The following is a 15,281-nucleotide window of genomic DNA, read 5'->3' on the forward strand; positions in this document are numbered from 1 at the left end:
AGAGTAAAAAGATTGTTTATGTAGTTAGTTATGCCTCACTTCCTGTCACGGCTCCCATGCTTCATTTCAAAGGAACAATAGCAATATCTACTTTAATAATTGACCAAGCAGCCTAACAATCACTTCTTGTGCAAGCTCACGTTCCACTGACCGGCTCTGACGATATATTGGGTCATGTTGACATGCCTGGGTGTGTCTGAGAGTGTAGGAAATCTTATAAACACATGTCTCAAAAATAATTTGGAACAGAGAAGGAACAGAGAAGGACCTAAACTGAGGCGCAGAATCTTAGATTTCACTACTTTTATCATTACTGAGATTTTATCGCTTATAACGGTAAGCATTTCCATATTAAGCAACGTTGTGGTGGCTTTTTATTGCTGGAACAACATGTAATATGTTTCCATGCCTATAAATGCTTATATTAATGTCTGCTCTGCTCTCTCTGTATCATCTCATGAACTTTAATTATGTTTTGCGCATGTGCAGTACAGTGATTTAAGCATTTTCAGATGTTTCAGTGTGTATGAGCAACGTTTGGAAAACGCTTGAAAATGCTTGTGAATGGGGAACGTTTTGAAAGGAAAACACAGTTTTCAAATGTATCTGGATTAATGTAGACATTGCCTTAAGGGGCCGTTTACATGACACCGTTTTCCACTAAAAACGGAAAACTTTTTATGCATTTTGGCTGTTCATTTGCATGTGGAGGCCCGAAAACGGTAATGGAACCGAAGGTAATGGAACTTCCAAACGGAAGTAATGATGTGGGGGCCTGAGCTTTTGAGAACGGGTTTCAACGTGCTAGTTTTTGAAAACGATTATCGTCTCTGTGTAAACAACAAAAGCGCAAATTTGTGGAAACGGTAACGTCATGTGCATGCGTATTACGCGTTCCTTTACAAAGTGACATCACCATCAACTGGCCTGGCAGGCATAACACTGCATTTTTAGTCGTTTTTGTGGATGCGTGTGAACAGAGATCGTCAACGTTGTCGCCTGTACGTGAAAAACACAAGGAGAAACCTTAGAATGGCTTCACGGAAATGAATACTCTTGCCAGTATCATTATTTATAACCATAAACTTTCATCTAAATCTATTCTTAAAATCTCTTCAGTTGATCAGAATGGTTCAGATTGCAAAGTCGCTAGTCTTTCTCTGCATGCTGATTGGATGGTCACAGGCCTTTCCATACCATGATGTCACCACTGAGGATAAAGCAATGAAAGATGTTGACAAGGTAGAGAAAGAAAGACAAGATGCTATACTGAGTGTAAGTGCCTCATTTCATCCGTACTGATGTATGCTGATTCCCTAATATTAGTTTTACTGCTACAGTATAAGTTAAACACATTTGGCGTTTAATGGAAAGAAATATCATGCAGCTATATTTTCTTTTTAGGTCACAGACTTGACTCCACCAGTGTGCCATGTGGTAAATGAGAGTTTGGACTGTCCTTTGTCATGTCGAAATGCAAGCTGGGAAGTGACTTACATCATGTCAGATGGTGCTGGTTCAGGAATTGATCACCCCTCTTTTTCTGCCACTGACTCTAGTGAATTCAACAATACCTTTTTCATCTACATTGATACAACTGTAGATGAAAATGGCTACAATGCAACCATTGTGAAATATATTGGTTCCTGTTGCTTCAAAGATGTGGAGATTAGTGTGATGGACAAGGCAGGGAACAAGGCAAAGTGCCCTTTTAATATAAAACGCCCAGTGACCACAATCAGTCCAATGATGACTGTCAAACCCACATCCAGTAGCTCCACCACAACCATCTCTCTTTGGTCAAGTTTAATACTGATGGCACTAAAATCTTTACTGTTTTAACATGGATGTGCATTGTATGTAAATGTGACAATGACTTGCTGTATGGTATAGTAAACTGTGACAGTATAACACTTTTTTTATTCTTTATCTTACTGCAATCATGTAGTTTCACTATTTATGTTGCTGTAGCTTTCGAGAATAAAATCAAACTTGTGGAAGTAGTGGTATGTACAGTATTTATATTCATTCTAATTTTCGTTGTACTTTATAAAGTGCTTTATAATGTTTTACTTTAAGCACATGTACAGTACTGGTCACATATTTAGGCCTTTATTTCTATCAATTAAAGGCATAATTTACAGTGCTCACTGTGGGGGAACTTATTCAAAAGACCATCCCAACTTGTGTGTGAGAGAGAGGCATGGGGTCTACCTGAATGATAGCCATCACAGTTAGGAATAATAGGACTACAACACCATGTAAAACCCATAGCTACCTAGAACCAACACATAGTTCATAAGTTTAATATATGAGGCATCACATGATAAAACACTGTAGAAGTTAATAATCATTAAAATAATCTTTAGTTTATAAGGGGTCCTAGTTCTCCCTGCTCTGATAAAGGTCCACAAATATAATTAAATCAGGATCACACACATTAGATTTACAAGCAATTCATGTGAACTTAAACATGTTCAGTCAAGACTCAAGCCTTCCTTTGCCATGTGTTTTTTTTGGCAAAATTGAACAATTTATCTGTCCGTTTTGACATGATCGGTCTGAAGAGCTAGAGAGTTTGGTAAGGAATGAACCAAATAAATTACTGCAATCGTAGCAGTATCGCACTAAAGTGGTATTTTTTACCAAATATAACCCTTCAAATTTAGTAACAGAACCTAAACACCAGCAATACTTAACTTTAGGGATATTATGTATTAGGTCCTAATGTATTTAGTTTAGTTCTGTGATATTAGATAATATTTCTTAAACTAGATGTACCGCATGGCGGTACAAAATATGACCGCCGCTCAGGCCTGCACTGGCTTTCCACAAAAATAAATGACGTGGAGCAATTTGGCTGTATTGCGTGTTTATGTATATAAGTTGTATATTTTAAAAGACTGTCTGGAGTATTCCTGTGGATCATGGATAATTTAGAGTTTTGTAATTATTTGCCATTACTATTTAAGTTTTATATCAAAAGTCATTAGTTTAGACACTTAACATCCATAATGTGAAAACGTCACATCCATAACAGTGGTTAACAGTAAAAAGCGACTGAAGTGCCCTTGAGCAAGGCACCTAACCCCTCACTGCTCCCCGAGCGCCGCTGTTGTTGCAGGCAGCTCACTGCGCCGAGATTAGTGTGTGCTTCACCTCACTGTGTGTTCACTGTGTGCTGAGTGTGTTTCACTAATTCACGGATTGGGATAAATGCAGAGACCAAATTTCCCTCACGGGATCAAAATAGTATATATACTTATACTTATACATACTAAGTATGAAAAATCTGTGTTTTTTTTTTTCAAAGGACCCTCCCATTCAATTTATACAAACCTCTACCAAACGGTTGAGGTGCCTGTTGATGGTAAAAGTCTGTTATCTGACTTTGGCATGGGTTTGTTGTGTTTTACTGAAATAAAAAACATTTTTTCCCCAAAAAAGTGGTTTTATCTTGTAGCCCTGGTCCCAGAATTTAAAAAAAACAATGTTAACAAAATTAAACTCATTCCCACTGTACCTAGTAGAACACTTAAGTAAATGTCCCATTGAAATTAATGGGATTTTATGGATTTAGGTGAAGAAAGTGTACACATAATACATTTTGGTCTGTACCATGAAGAGAAAACTGATTCAACTATATAAACTATATATTTTCTGAAAGCGTAGACTCTCAGGATGTGATCTAACATGGCATGAAACATGTCCCACCCACGTCATTAGTATACTGCCCAAGCATAACACATTGGGTATTGGTAAATCGGGTATATGGCTGATACCTAAAAAAAGTAGTAGTATGTGCATGTCTGTCTGTGTGTGTGTGTGTATGTGTGTGTGTTTGTGTATGTGTGTGTCTGTGTGTGTCTGTGCGTGTATGTGTGCGTGCGTACATGTGTGTGCGCGTGTGTGTTTGTGTGTGTGTGTCTGTGCATGTGGATTTGTATGTGTGTGTATGGGTGTGTGTCTGTGCCTGTGGATGTCAGTGTGTGTGCATGCTTGCGTTTGTTTGTATTCCTGCATGTGTGTGTGTGACAGTATCATCCTAAACCAGCAACCCTTCGCTCAACAGCACCATCTACAGGCCGATGAGTGTACAGTCACTAAATGTGCACATAAATGAATTTATTTTATACCCCCCCATGGATGAAATTCTACGAAACTTAGCATACCCCCAGAGGATGTCAAGTTAATCATACACATGAAATATGGTGCAGTTCTGAACATCTCCACTGAAGATAGGGGCGATTAAAGCAGAATAATATTGCATTTTAATTTTTTATGGGAGGGGCGCAAATCACAAATGAGTGATTATGGGCTAGGTTGATGTGGGCCCTTAAGACCAACATACCATAAAAATGTCTTCATCCTCGGTTCCACGGTTCAAGTAGTTATTTAGGAAAAACTGCATTTTTTGGGTTTGGGGGGGCCCAGCGCGGGGGGGGAGTGGCCCCCTGGGACCAAACGAAATTTTTCCGTAAAAGTCTAGTGGGGCTACATGCCCACCAAATTTCATGTTCCCCGGTGTTTCGGTGTCCCTGGTATCGTTGACGAAAAATTCACGGGGGGCCCAGCGCGGGGGGGGGAGTGGCCCCCGGGGACCAAACGAAATTTTTCCGTAAAAGTCTAGTGGGGCTACATGCCCACCAAATTTCATGTTCCCCGGTGTTTCGGTGTCCCTGGTATCGTTGACGAAAAATTCACGGGGGGCCCAGCGCGGGGGGGGAGTGGCCTCCGGGGACCAAACGAAATTTTTCCGTAAAAGTCTAGTGGGGCTACATGCCCACCAAATTTCATGTTCCCCGGTGTTTCGGTGTCCCTGGTATCGTTGACGGAAAATTCAGTAGATTGACGGGAAAAAAAAACTAAAAAACTTTGACAATCGATTATGGGCTAGGTTGATGTGGGCCCTTAAGACCAACATACTTTGCAAATTTCTTCATCCTCGGTGCCACGGTTCAGGTAGTTATTTAGGAAAAACTGCATTTTTTGGGTTTGGGGGGGCCCAGCGCGGGGGGGGAGTGGCCCCCGGGGACCAAACGAAATTTTTCCGTAAAAGTCTAGTGGGGCTACATGCCCACCAAATTTCATGTTCCCCGGTGTTTCGGTGTCCCTGGTATCGTTGACGAAAAATTCACGGGGGGCCCAGCGCGCGGGGGGGAGTGGCCCCCGGGGACCAAACGAAATTTTTCCGTAAAAGTCTAGTGGGGCTACATGCCCACCAAATTTCATGTTCCCCGGTGTTTCGGTGTCCCTGGTATCGTTGACGAAAAATTCACAGGGGGCCCAGCGCGGGGGGGGAGTGGCCCCCAGGGACCAAACGAAATTTTTCCGTAAAAGTCTAGTGGGGCTACATGCCCACCAAATTTCATGTTCCCCGGTGTTTCGGTGTCCCTGGTATCGTTGACGAAAAATTCACGGGGGCCCCAGCGCGGGGGGGGAAGTGGCCCCCGGGGACCAAACGAAATTTTTCCGTAAAAGTCTAGTGGGGCTACATGCCCACCAAATGTCATGTTCCCCGGTGTTTCGGTGTCCCTGGTATCGTTGACGAAAAATTCACGGGGGGCCCAGCGCGGGGGGGGGGGAGTGGCCCCCAGGGACCAAACGAAATTTTTCCGTAAAAGTCTAGTGGGGCTACATGCCCACCAAATTTCATGTTCCCCGGTGTTTCGGTGTCCCTGGTATCGTTGACGAAAAATTCACGGGGGGCCCAACGCGGGGGGGGGAGTGGCCCCCGGGGACCAAACGAAATTTTTCTGTAAAAGTCTAGTAGACCAACATACCATAAAAATTTCTTCATCCTCGGTGCCACGGTTCAGGTAGTTATTTAGGAAAAACTGCATTTTTTGGGTTTGGGGGGGCCCAGCGCGGGGGGGGAGTGGCCCCCGGGGACCAAACGAAATTTTTCCGTAAAAGTCTAGTGGGGCTACATGCCCACCAAATGTCATGTTCCCCGGTGTTTCGGTGTCCCTGGTATCGTTGACGAAAAATTCACGGGGGGCCCAGCGCGGGGGGGGGGAGTGGCCCCCGGGGACCAAACGAAATTTTTCCGTAAAAGTCTAGTGGGGCTACATGCCCACCAAATTTCATGTTCCCCGGTGTTTCGGTGTCCCTGGTATCGTTGACGAAAAATTCACGGGGGCCCCAGCGCGGGGGGGGAAGTGGCCCCCGGGGACCAAACGAAATTTTTCCGTAAAAGTCTAGTGGGGCTACATGCCCACCAAATGTCATGTTCTCCGGTGTTTCGGTGTCCCTGGTATCGTTGACGAAAAATTCACGGGGGGCCCAGCGCGGGGGGGGGGAGTGGCCCCCGGGGACCAAATGAAATTTTTCCGTAAAAGTCTAGTGGGGCTACATGCCCACCAAATTTCATGTTCCCCGGTGTTTCGGTGTCCCTGGTATCATTGACGAAAAATTCACGGGGGGCCCAGCGCGGGGGGGGAGTGGCCCCCGGGGACCAAACGAAATTTTTCTGTAAAAGTCTAGTAGACCAACATACCATAAAAATTTCTTCATCCTCGGTGCCACGGTTCAGGTAGTTATTTAGGAAAAACTGCATTTTTTGGGTTTGGGGGGGCCCAGCGCGGGGGGGGAGTGGCCCCCGGGGACCAAACGAAATTTTTCCGTAAAAGTCTAGTGGGGCTACATGCCCACCAAATTTCATGTTCCCCGGTGTTTCGGTGTCCCTGGTATCGTTGACGAAAAAATTCAGTAGATGACGAAAAAAAAAAAAAAAAAACTTTGACAATCCCTATATATCCCCATAATAATATATATTTCTTAGGAACAACTCATATTTGCTTCCACTAATAATCCTACACAGATTGGCATGACAAAAGCACCAGGGACTTGTCTGAACAGGTTAAACATTCACAGCATATTTTGCAAATTCTTAAACATCTTCCACTGATTGGTTATGAATGTAAACCTCTGTGTGAGAGGGCTTAGGTGTGTCTGAGGGTTTAGTAGCCTATATATAAAGGATTGACACATCTCAGCAAACAAATTCAGAAAGGACGGGGACCTAAACTGAGGTGAATAATCTTATTCTACGTTGATGATTTGTCATTTAAAACAGTAAGTAAAAAACAGACAGGTGCTTTACATTGAGTGGTTTTAGTCAGCTATTTTCAGCGAAATATTTCAGCGTTCTTATCATTTTATCCTGTTTTACAGGTAAAAATATGGACATTCAAAAGAGAAAACTTTAACGATAGGACAGTGATCGCACTATTACCATGTTTGGTGAATGTAAAGTGTTAAATGTGTTTTAGTTGATGACGTTTTGTTTGTCTTGATGTATGCTCAAAGATAAGTATGCTCCAGTGGTCATTATATCTTAACGATAGTTTTGTATAGTGTCTGAGTCATAATAAGTTTGTTTACTCATGTTAATGAGTTAATAGGTAGCGTTAAGTGTATCTTTGAAGCTCACTCTGTGATCGCATTTGGCGCGCTTTCCAGTCACGTGTCCAGGCACTGAGAGAAGCATAGAAAGCCACAATTTCTGTGTATCCATCAATAATCCATTCCTATGGAGGTAAAAGAGTGAATTGTGTTGCACAATGGTTTTAAGGAGCAAGTGCCTTTTTGAATACACACTTTCAGAGTTCATATGAAGTAAATTCTTACTTAATATCATTGTGTTAATGAATATTGGTAGCATTGTTTATAAAATATGATATATATATATATATATATATATATATATATATATATATGTAGGGAAGATGTAATGTTTCTCCCAGCCTTAGGGGGGCGCTGTGTTCTATGAGTGTTTCACTGTGTGAGTGAGCCCTTCTTCACATAGGTGGAGCTGTTGTTGTGAAAAGTTAAGATGTTCTCTGTTACATCTATTACATTTCTTTAATTATATTGGCCATCCATGTTATTTGAATAAATATATTGCTGTTAAAGATGTTAACTAACATATGTGCACAGTTATTTGCGACGGATGGTTTTGTATTTCTGATAGTTTTACCTTCCATGTGATGGAGTATATTTTTCTGTATATTGTATTGTGTTTAACATTTATCTGAGTATTTTGGGTTATAGTCTTTGTATTTTGGATGCATGTGACATTAAACATTAATTGTCATATGTGGAAAGTTATTTTTCCAGTCTTTGAGAACCCCTGTTATTGAAGGTTTAATATAACTGCAGCTAGAACTGTATTGTTTCGTTTTGTGATATTGTATGCATTTTTATTTTTGATATTAGTAACTAACAGTTCTATTTACCTTGTGAAAAGTGGCTGATGCAGAAGAGCCCAATAAATAAGCTTCACCATAGATATCATATATAAACGCTAGATGTCTTATGGCGCAGTCACTTCCGGCATCACCGTTCGGGGCGGGCATCTTGTCACAGTGAAGCTGTGCATTAGGTGAGTGATCAGCATGCACACAAATCCTCATATCTCGCTGAAATATTGACGGATTTACAAACGGTTTGGTTTCTTACAAACGTTATTAACGTGGCTATAATTCCGAATGCTTGAACATGTATGTTATAATTATTCATATGTATGCAGTGTCATAACTACAATTGAGCAAGTTATGGTTATTTAAAAGTATATGCACCATTAAACGAGTGAGCGAGTCCACTGTGGCAAGATGGCCGTCGTGTGCGGACGTCGATCTCCATTGGCCAGCAGCGCGCACGAGACATCTAGCCTTTATATATGATATCTATGAGCTTCACTGCTGTGACGACAACGATATTTGTGTCCTCCTCATTCAACCATCATCCAAACACAACGCAGAGACATTTGGGGGAGCACACAGACGAAGAGGGTTACATATATATATGTATATGTATATATATATATATATATATATATATATATATATATATATATATATATATATACACATAAATAAAAGTTAAATGTTAAGAAGGTAAAGTCAAGAAATGATCTGAGTTAAAAGAGTGTCAAAAAGTGATTTATTTTGATGTTGGTGACAAAGTGATGTAATGAGACAGACAAAATAATGTTAATTAATGCTTTAAAAGCAACTGTTGTGCTAAAATTGACTTATTGTGCATTAAATAAATATATCTGCAGAGGAGCTGTAAAAGAGCAGACACGACTCTCCCGTTCTTATCATTTTATCCTGTTTTACAGGTTACAGTAATCCGTCAGCTGGGCCTGCAACAAATTTATGGCACGTAAATTTTAATGAACATATTATAGCCAATGTGGAATGTAATCTAAACTTTAATCAATTTAAAAAGATACCTCTCCACAGTTGTTTAGAATGGATCAGATGGCAAAGTCGCTAGTCTTTCTCCTAATGCTGATTGGATGGTCACAAGCTTTTCCACACCATGATGTCATCAGTGAGAACGAAGTAATGAAAGATGTAGCGAGAGAAAGAAGAGATGTTGTAAGTGCCTCATTTGATCTGTGCTGATGCATGCTGATTACCTTCTCCATACATCTGAAAAATATGAATCATATTCAAGGCTACTGTGAACTGCTGTAAAATGTGCATCTCAACTCTTTCTAGTTACTGCTAATAGATTATAGTTTTGCTTTTTTAAATTACACATAAAGTTGCCATGCTATTTAAAAACATTTCTTTCCTTTTTAGTTAACAGATGTTACTCCACCAGTGTGCCGTGTGGTAAAAGAGAATTCAGACTGTCTTTTAACATGTGGAAATACGATCATCGAAGTGACTTACATCATGTCAGATGGAGCTGGTTCAGGAATCGATAATGTCCACATTGTTAGCTCTGGTTCAAGTTTTAGCAATGGTAGTCAATATGATGGTCAAGATGAAAATGGCTACAATGCAACCATTTTGCATTATTCTATGATCTGCTGCCTTGAAGATGTGGAGGTTTCTGTTGTGGACAAAGCAGGAAACAGGGGAACGTGTCCTGTTATTATAAAACGTGTTACACCTAAAGTCAATCCAATGACTGTCCGTCCCACATCAAGTTGTTCCACCACGACCATCTCTCTTTGGTCAAGTTTAATACTGATGGCACTTAAATCAACGCTGCTCTAAGATGGATGTGCACTTTACTCACTTCATTTTGAACACATGCCATTTAAATAATATGGCACAGAAAGAAAGAAAAAACATGGTAATGTAGGCTACATGACCAATAATGACTTGCTTTATGATATGTACATAAAAATGGTATTGCTTGTCAGTAGCCTACGTTTTTATTTTGTTTTTCTGCATTCATGTAGTTTCACTATTTACATTGAAGGCTTGTGGAAGTAGCATATTTCTATTGATTCCAACTTTTATTCTACTTCATTAAGTGCCAAATAACCAAAAGTATATTTTACGTTAGAGATCTAACGTTAGGCCTGAGGCCTGTTTGATCCAGGTTTATCTAGTGTGGATAATCTAGTGTCGATCCACCACAGCAAACATCATATTGTGTTTTATGCGTTTGAGACATGTTTTTTTTTTTCCTCAGTGCAAAACTTACATTTCTCAGGTATATTCTCCATCTGTAAATGTGGGAAAGTCGTGCAAATATTTCCATTTTGCTGCTAAACCACGTTGGACGAGCGCTGCTGTGCGCATGCGCGCCAAAGTACATTTTACAGAAATATCTTCTAACTACAATAATTAATCTTTAGGATGTTGAATAAGTTGCGGTGAACTTATAGCTCATTACATTTCTTTTCTTTTTTTAAATAATAGCTAATTACTTGAATTACTTAGGAATGTGTCATTATAAGAGTTTGATATAAAAATTCTGAATGTTTAATTCTTTATTAAAATGTATTCGTGTATTTTTGTATGTCCCTTTTTCATATGTAAAAGTATCTAACTGTACTTATTGGTTATTGTTCTAATTATGTTTTTTATGTGTTGGTGGCGGGTATTATCACAAATGGGGAAAAATAAAGGAAAACAATTGAAGTAAAAATAAGCAATAATTATTAGGGAAAAAATATAATGTCTTTAAAGGAAATGTCCAATTGTATAATTGTGTTAAATGTGTTTGAACTGAAAGATTTTAAATTATATATATATATATATGTTTGTTGTTGCACATTAGATGTGCCTTATTTAGAATTTTAAAGGCTTAAGGCTTAAATGTACTTTATGATAGCAATAGCTGTAAAGTGACTATTGTAATGGGTTAATCAAATAGGCTAATATACTGTAAAATCAGAGAGAAATGTATTCATACATTTTTAAAACAATCAATTGTCGCCTTATTTAAGTTGATTTATTTTTGGATCGATCAAATAATGATATGCAAGTGTGTCAGTGGTAATATCATTGTGTAACAACTCAGGCTTAGCCTGACAGTTAGCCTGCCCTGGACCAGGCTAGTTTCCCAACATAAGTTGCCAGGGTAACTGAGTTTGAACTATTTTAAGTTTGCTTTATGAAACAGAATCCACTGACAATAAGTCTGACTAACCAAAATAAGCCTGGCTTGTATTCTAATCTTGTTTTATGGAACAACCCTCAGGTTAATTTCCCAGCATAAGTTACAATAGTGACTGAGTTTGAACTATTTAAGTTTGCTTAGAATCAACCAACAATAAGTCTGACTAAGCAAACTTGTGAAGCCCTGTACGCCTGGCTTGTATTTTATGGAACAGCCCTCAGGCTGCAACAAAGCCCTTAACCTAAGAAAACCATTAGTTTCAAAATAAGAATTTTAACTAGGCATTTCAAGTCTTATATTGTGATATTTGTCCAAACATAATTGAAAGATCATATAAACACAGGCTAATTGAATGATGTTAAGAGACATGACTGCCCTCTTGGATTAAGGTAGGCCTACTGCATGCAACTTTTCGTATTAGAGTAAATGTTCATGTTGTGTTGGGTTATAGCGCCTCCAAGTGGCCAAGCCCGGCTAATTTTTTCTGTGTCCTCTGATTGATTGAAGTTCACATGGTAAACTAAAGAAAAAAAAATGCACTCTAATGAAAACCATAATAACTTATCGCAGTTTGGCTTTAAAATATTTGAGAACTTACTGTGCCCGTAACATCTTGCCTGAAATGCTAAAAAAAAAATAAAAAAAAATCCTTCATAATCATGTAAACATTTTAAGAACAATTTTGATTTATTAATTATAAATAGTTAAAAAAAAATACAGAATAAAGCCAAACATAATTTCATTTAGCAACCTTGACCTGATCCCAACTAATTGTTAATTATTTATATTTCTATGGTCCTGGCAAGGTTTATACAAAAGCAAGTGTATTGTCGCTTAGTTTATTTATACAAATATCTTTTATTGACTTTTGTGATAAGGATGTGACCACTTCTTGTCTTATGGCCTATATTAAAAAAAACATTAACTATTTATTTAACATCATCAAAACTAAACCTTATGTTATAACATCAATAAAGCTAATTTAGGTCCTAATGTATTATTTAGTTAGGTAAAGTGAAGTTTAATGTATACTATGTAACTTTTGGCCCTCTAGTGGACCAGTGGTTAAAAACAAAACTGCATGCATTTTGTGGAAGAACATTCTTTTGGTTGTGCTTCGGCTCCATATGACTGCATGCAAATGAATATGGTTATCGTACTGTTTATAAATTAAGCAAGGAGTAAGCTAGAATAGTTAAAAAATGGCTTTGATTGTTGTAAAAGATTGTTGAGATTCACAAATTAGAAAGTCAAGAAAACAGCACAAAATATAATGTCCAATATATCACAAGAAGTTGTTTGGGAGTGTTTCAAGAAAAAATCCTTGCCATGCCCATGGCCATCCCTGACATGAACCCTATTGAAAACTTGTATCAACCTGGACTTGGGAATAATATTTAATGTTAATTTCTAGGAGCAACTCATAGATTTACTTAGCACTATACACTCTGGGAGGCATTAATTGACAAAAACACCATAGAAAACGCGATTTGTTGGAATGAACACAGAGTCCGAACGTGTTAAACAATGACAACAGGTTTAGTATTGATTTGAAGTTTCAGTGTTGTGCAAGTTATGTTCCACTGATATAGTGTGTCTGAACAGGACTGAAACGTCTCAACAAAATAATTCAGAAAGGACACGGATCTGCTACCTGAGATTTCATTACTTTCCATTGGAGGTTTCATCATTTATAACGGTAGGTAAAAAATAACAGACAGGTGCTCTTTGTTAAGTCAATTACTTTTTTACTACAATTCAACTGGATGGCATGTATCCCAATAAACATTATAGGCAACTGATGCCGGTTACTAGAATATAGTGTGCAATTCTATTTTTGTTATAATATTTTATTGATAAGCCTAAAGGCTTAAAAATTACAAATTAAATTAAAAATCACTTATGAAGTCAAAGATCTCTTATATGAACAGTGATTTAGGCTATTACCTGTTATTGTTGCAGACCAACAAGCATTACCTTACACCCTATTCATAATACGGTGAAGCTGGGAATAGCATTCGAGCGTATAATTCAGAATGTCCCAAATAAATTTTAATTATAATATTTGTAGGGCCTATCAGTCTCAAGTGATTTTTCAGTAAATATATTAATGGATTTGTTGTATACTTAGTATGAAATGAATGTATTTTGAATACATTTTGGTATACATTTTTTTTTTTTTTTTTTTTTTTTAACTAGGGACCTCTCTGCTCTCTTGCACACCAAGACCAAAAGACACAGATAACGATCCACAACACCCCTAATAATCCACAGGCATAATAAGTCAAACCTCAGTATATAAACCTCACTATCATTACTCTTCATTTGTGCTCTTGTTCTCATTGAGACATTTCCCAGCAAGTGTTGTAATGCTGAGAATATAAACTGCAAAAATTCTTATGGAAATTCTTAGGAAAATATCTAAACATATCTAAAACAAGCTAAATTAACAAAGCAAAAAAAGTGGGAAATAAAATAAGACCTTTTTCTAAGATGTATTCTCTGAAGTAAGGCTTAATATTTTCTTACACATTTTTGTTAGAGTTATCTTATTTAAAATATATTAAAGTTAACATTAAAAAAGTTAACTTATTGATCAATAAAATTATTTGTTTGCAGTGTAATGAAACAGAACAGCTTTTTAACAGTAGCCTACATGTGGAGTGTTTTAATGTTGCCAATAAAAGCATAAACTTGTAATATATTTTAAACCTCTCCACAGCTGATCAGAATGGTTCAGATTGCAAAGACACTGATCTTTCTCCTAATGCTGATTGGATGGTCACAGGCTTTTCCGCACCGGGATGTCATCAGTGAGAATGAAGCAATGAAAGATGCAGACAGGGTAGAGGGAGAAACAAGAGATGCTATACTAAATGTAAGTACAACATCTGTTTGTTGTAGGTGTATTGTAAACTGCTGCAAAATGTGCATCTTAAATTTTTCCAGTCCAGTTTCCTGCTAATTGATTATACTGCTCCAGGTTAGCAGTTACTATGGTATTTAATTGAAAGAAATAACATTAAGTTTCTATTTAGGTCACCGATTTTACTCCACCTGTGTAAATGACACTTCAGACTGTCTTTTATCATGTGGAAATACAATTATGGAAGTGACCTATATCATGACAGATGGAGCTGGTTCAGGAATCTCTCTCACCCATGTTTCTTCCTTTGGTGGGGCTTTTAGCAATTTCACTCAATATGATGGTCTTGATGAAAATGGCTACAATGCAACCCTTTTGCATTATTCTGGGATCTGCTGCCTTGAAGATGTGGAGGTTTCTGTGGTGGACAAAGCAGGAAACACGGGAAAGTGTCATGTTATTGTAAAGCGTGTCAAGCCATGACTTTCATTCTCTCATCGCTCCACCACAACAATGTCTCTTTGGTCAATACTGATGGTACTAATGCTGTTCTAAGATGTACATGAAAAATGTACATGTACAATTATTAAGTATAGTTAAAGTACTTGATGTCAATATTATTAAGTCAATGCTTTGATGAATGCTACATGAAAATGTGATTCCTTGCCAGTATTTTTTAATTTATTCTAATTCTTTTTCTGCATTCATGTAGTTTCACTATTTGCGTTGCTGTACCATTATAGAATAAAGACAAACTTGTGAAAGTAGCAGTCTGTTTCTAACTTTTATTCTACTTAGTGAAGTTCACAACGTAATTTCGGGAGGAATAAACCCATCTAATCTTTCATAACTGCTGGAGCATATAAGCAGCCGCTCACCTTGCTCTGGCATCAGCTGTTTTGGCATATAATTCAGGCATTACCATACTCATCATCCAAGCATTAGTAATCCCACTGGGGGGTATATCTAAGCTCGAGTTGAAGCTGCTTCCTCGAGCCCCTCCACTGCGGACAGCAAGCCAAATACGTGTAACCTTATT

At 38.3% G+C, this 15,281-nt stretch overlaps 3 long non-coding RNA genes across 7 annotated transcripts; all 3 read left to right on the plus strand.

Moving 5' to 3' along the window:
• The first annotated feature begins 188 nt into the window (after positions 1-188).
• Positions 189-2,003, plus strand: LOC311094668. Its single transcript, XR_014608697.1, has 3 exons — positions 189-336; positions 1,120-1,275; positions 1,405-2,003. It is a non-coding gene; the product is annotated as an uncharacterized lncRNA (long non-coding RNA).
• A 4,594-nt stretch (positions 2,004-6,597) lies between these two features.
• LOC311094669 lies at positions 6,598-10,503 on the plus strand. Of its 4 annotated transcripts, XR_014608701.1 has the most exons (5): positions 7,801-7,831; positions 8,252-8,386; positions 9,128-9,167; positions 9,252-9,389; positions 9,597-10,503. It is a non-coding gene; the product is annotated as an uncharacterized lncRNA (long non-coding RNA). The 4 variants fall into 4 exon arrangements; XR_014608699.1 differs by lacking the exons at positions 7,801-7,831; positions 8,252-8,386 and adding an exon at positions 6,606-7,077; XR_014608700.1 differs by lacking the exon at positions 8,252-8,386 and having other exon boundaries at positions 7,759-7,831.
• Positions 10,504-12,942: 2,439 nt separating this feature from the next.
• Positions 12,943-15,008, plus strand: LOC311094672. Of its 2 annotated transcripts, none has more exons than XR_014608702.1 (3): positions 12,943-13,075; positions 14,099-14,254; positions 14,415-15,008. It is a non-coding gene; the product is annotated as an uncharacterized lncRNA (long non-coding RNA). The 2 variants fall into 2 exon arrangements; XR_014608703.1 differs by having other exon boundaries at positions 14,566-15,008.
• The last annotated feature ends 273 nt before the right edge of the window (positions 15,009-15,281 follow it).

This window comes from Abramis brama (assembly GCF_963993115.1).
Source record: "Abramis brama genome assembly, chromosome: 13".
In the NCBI taxonomy this organism is placed as follows: Eukaryota; Metazoa; Chordata; class Actinopteri; order Cypriniformes; family Leuciscidae; genus Abramis; species Abramis brama.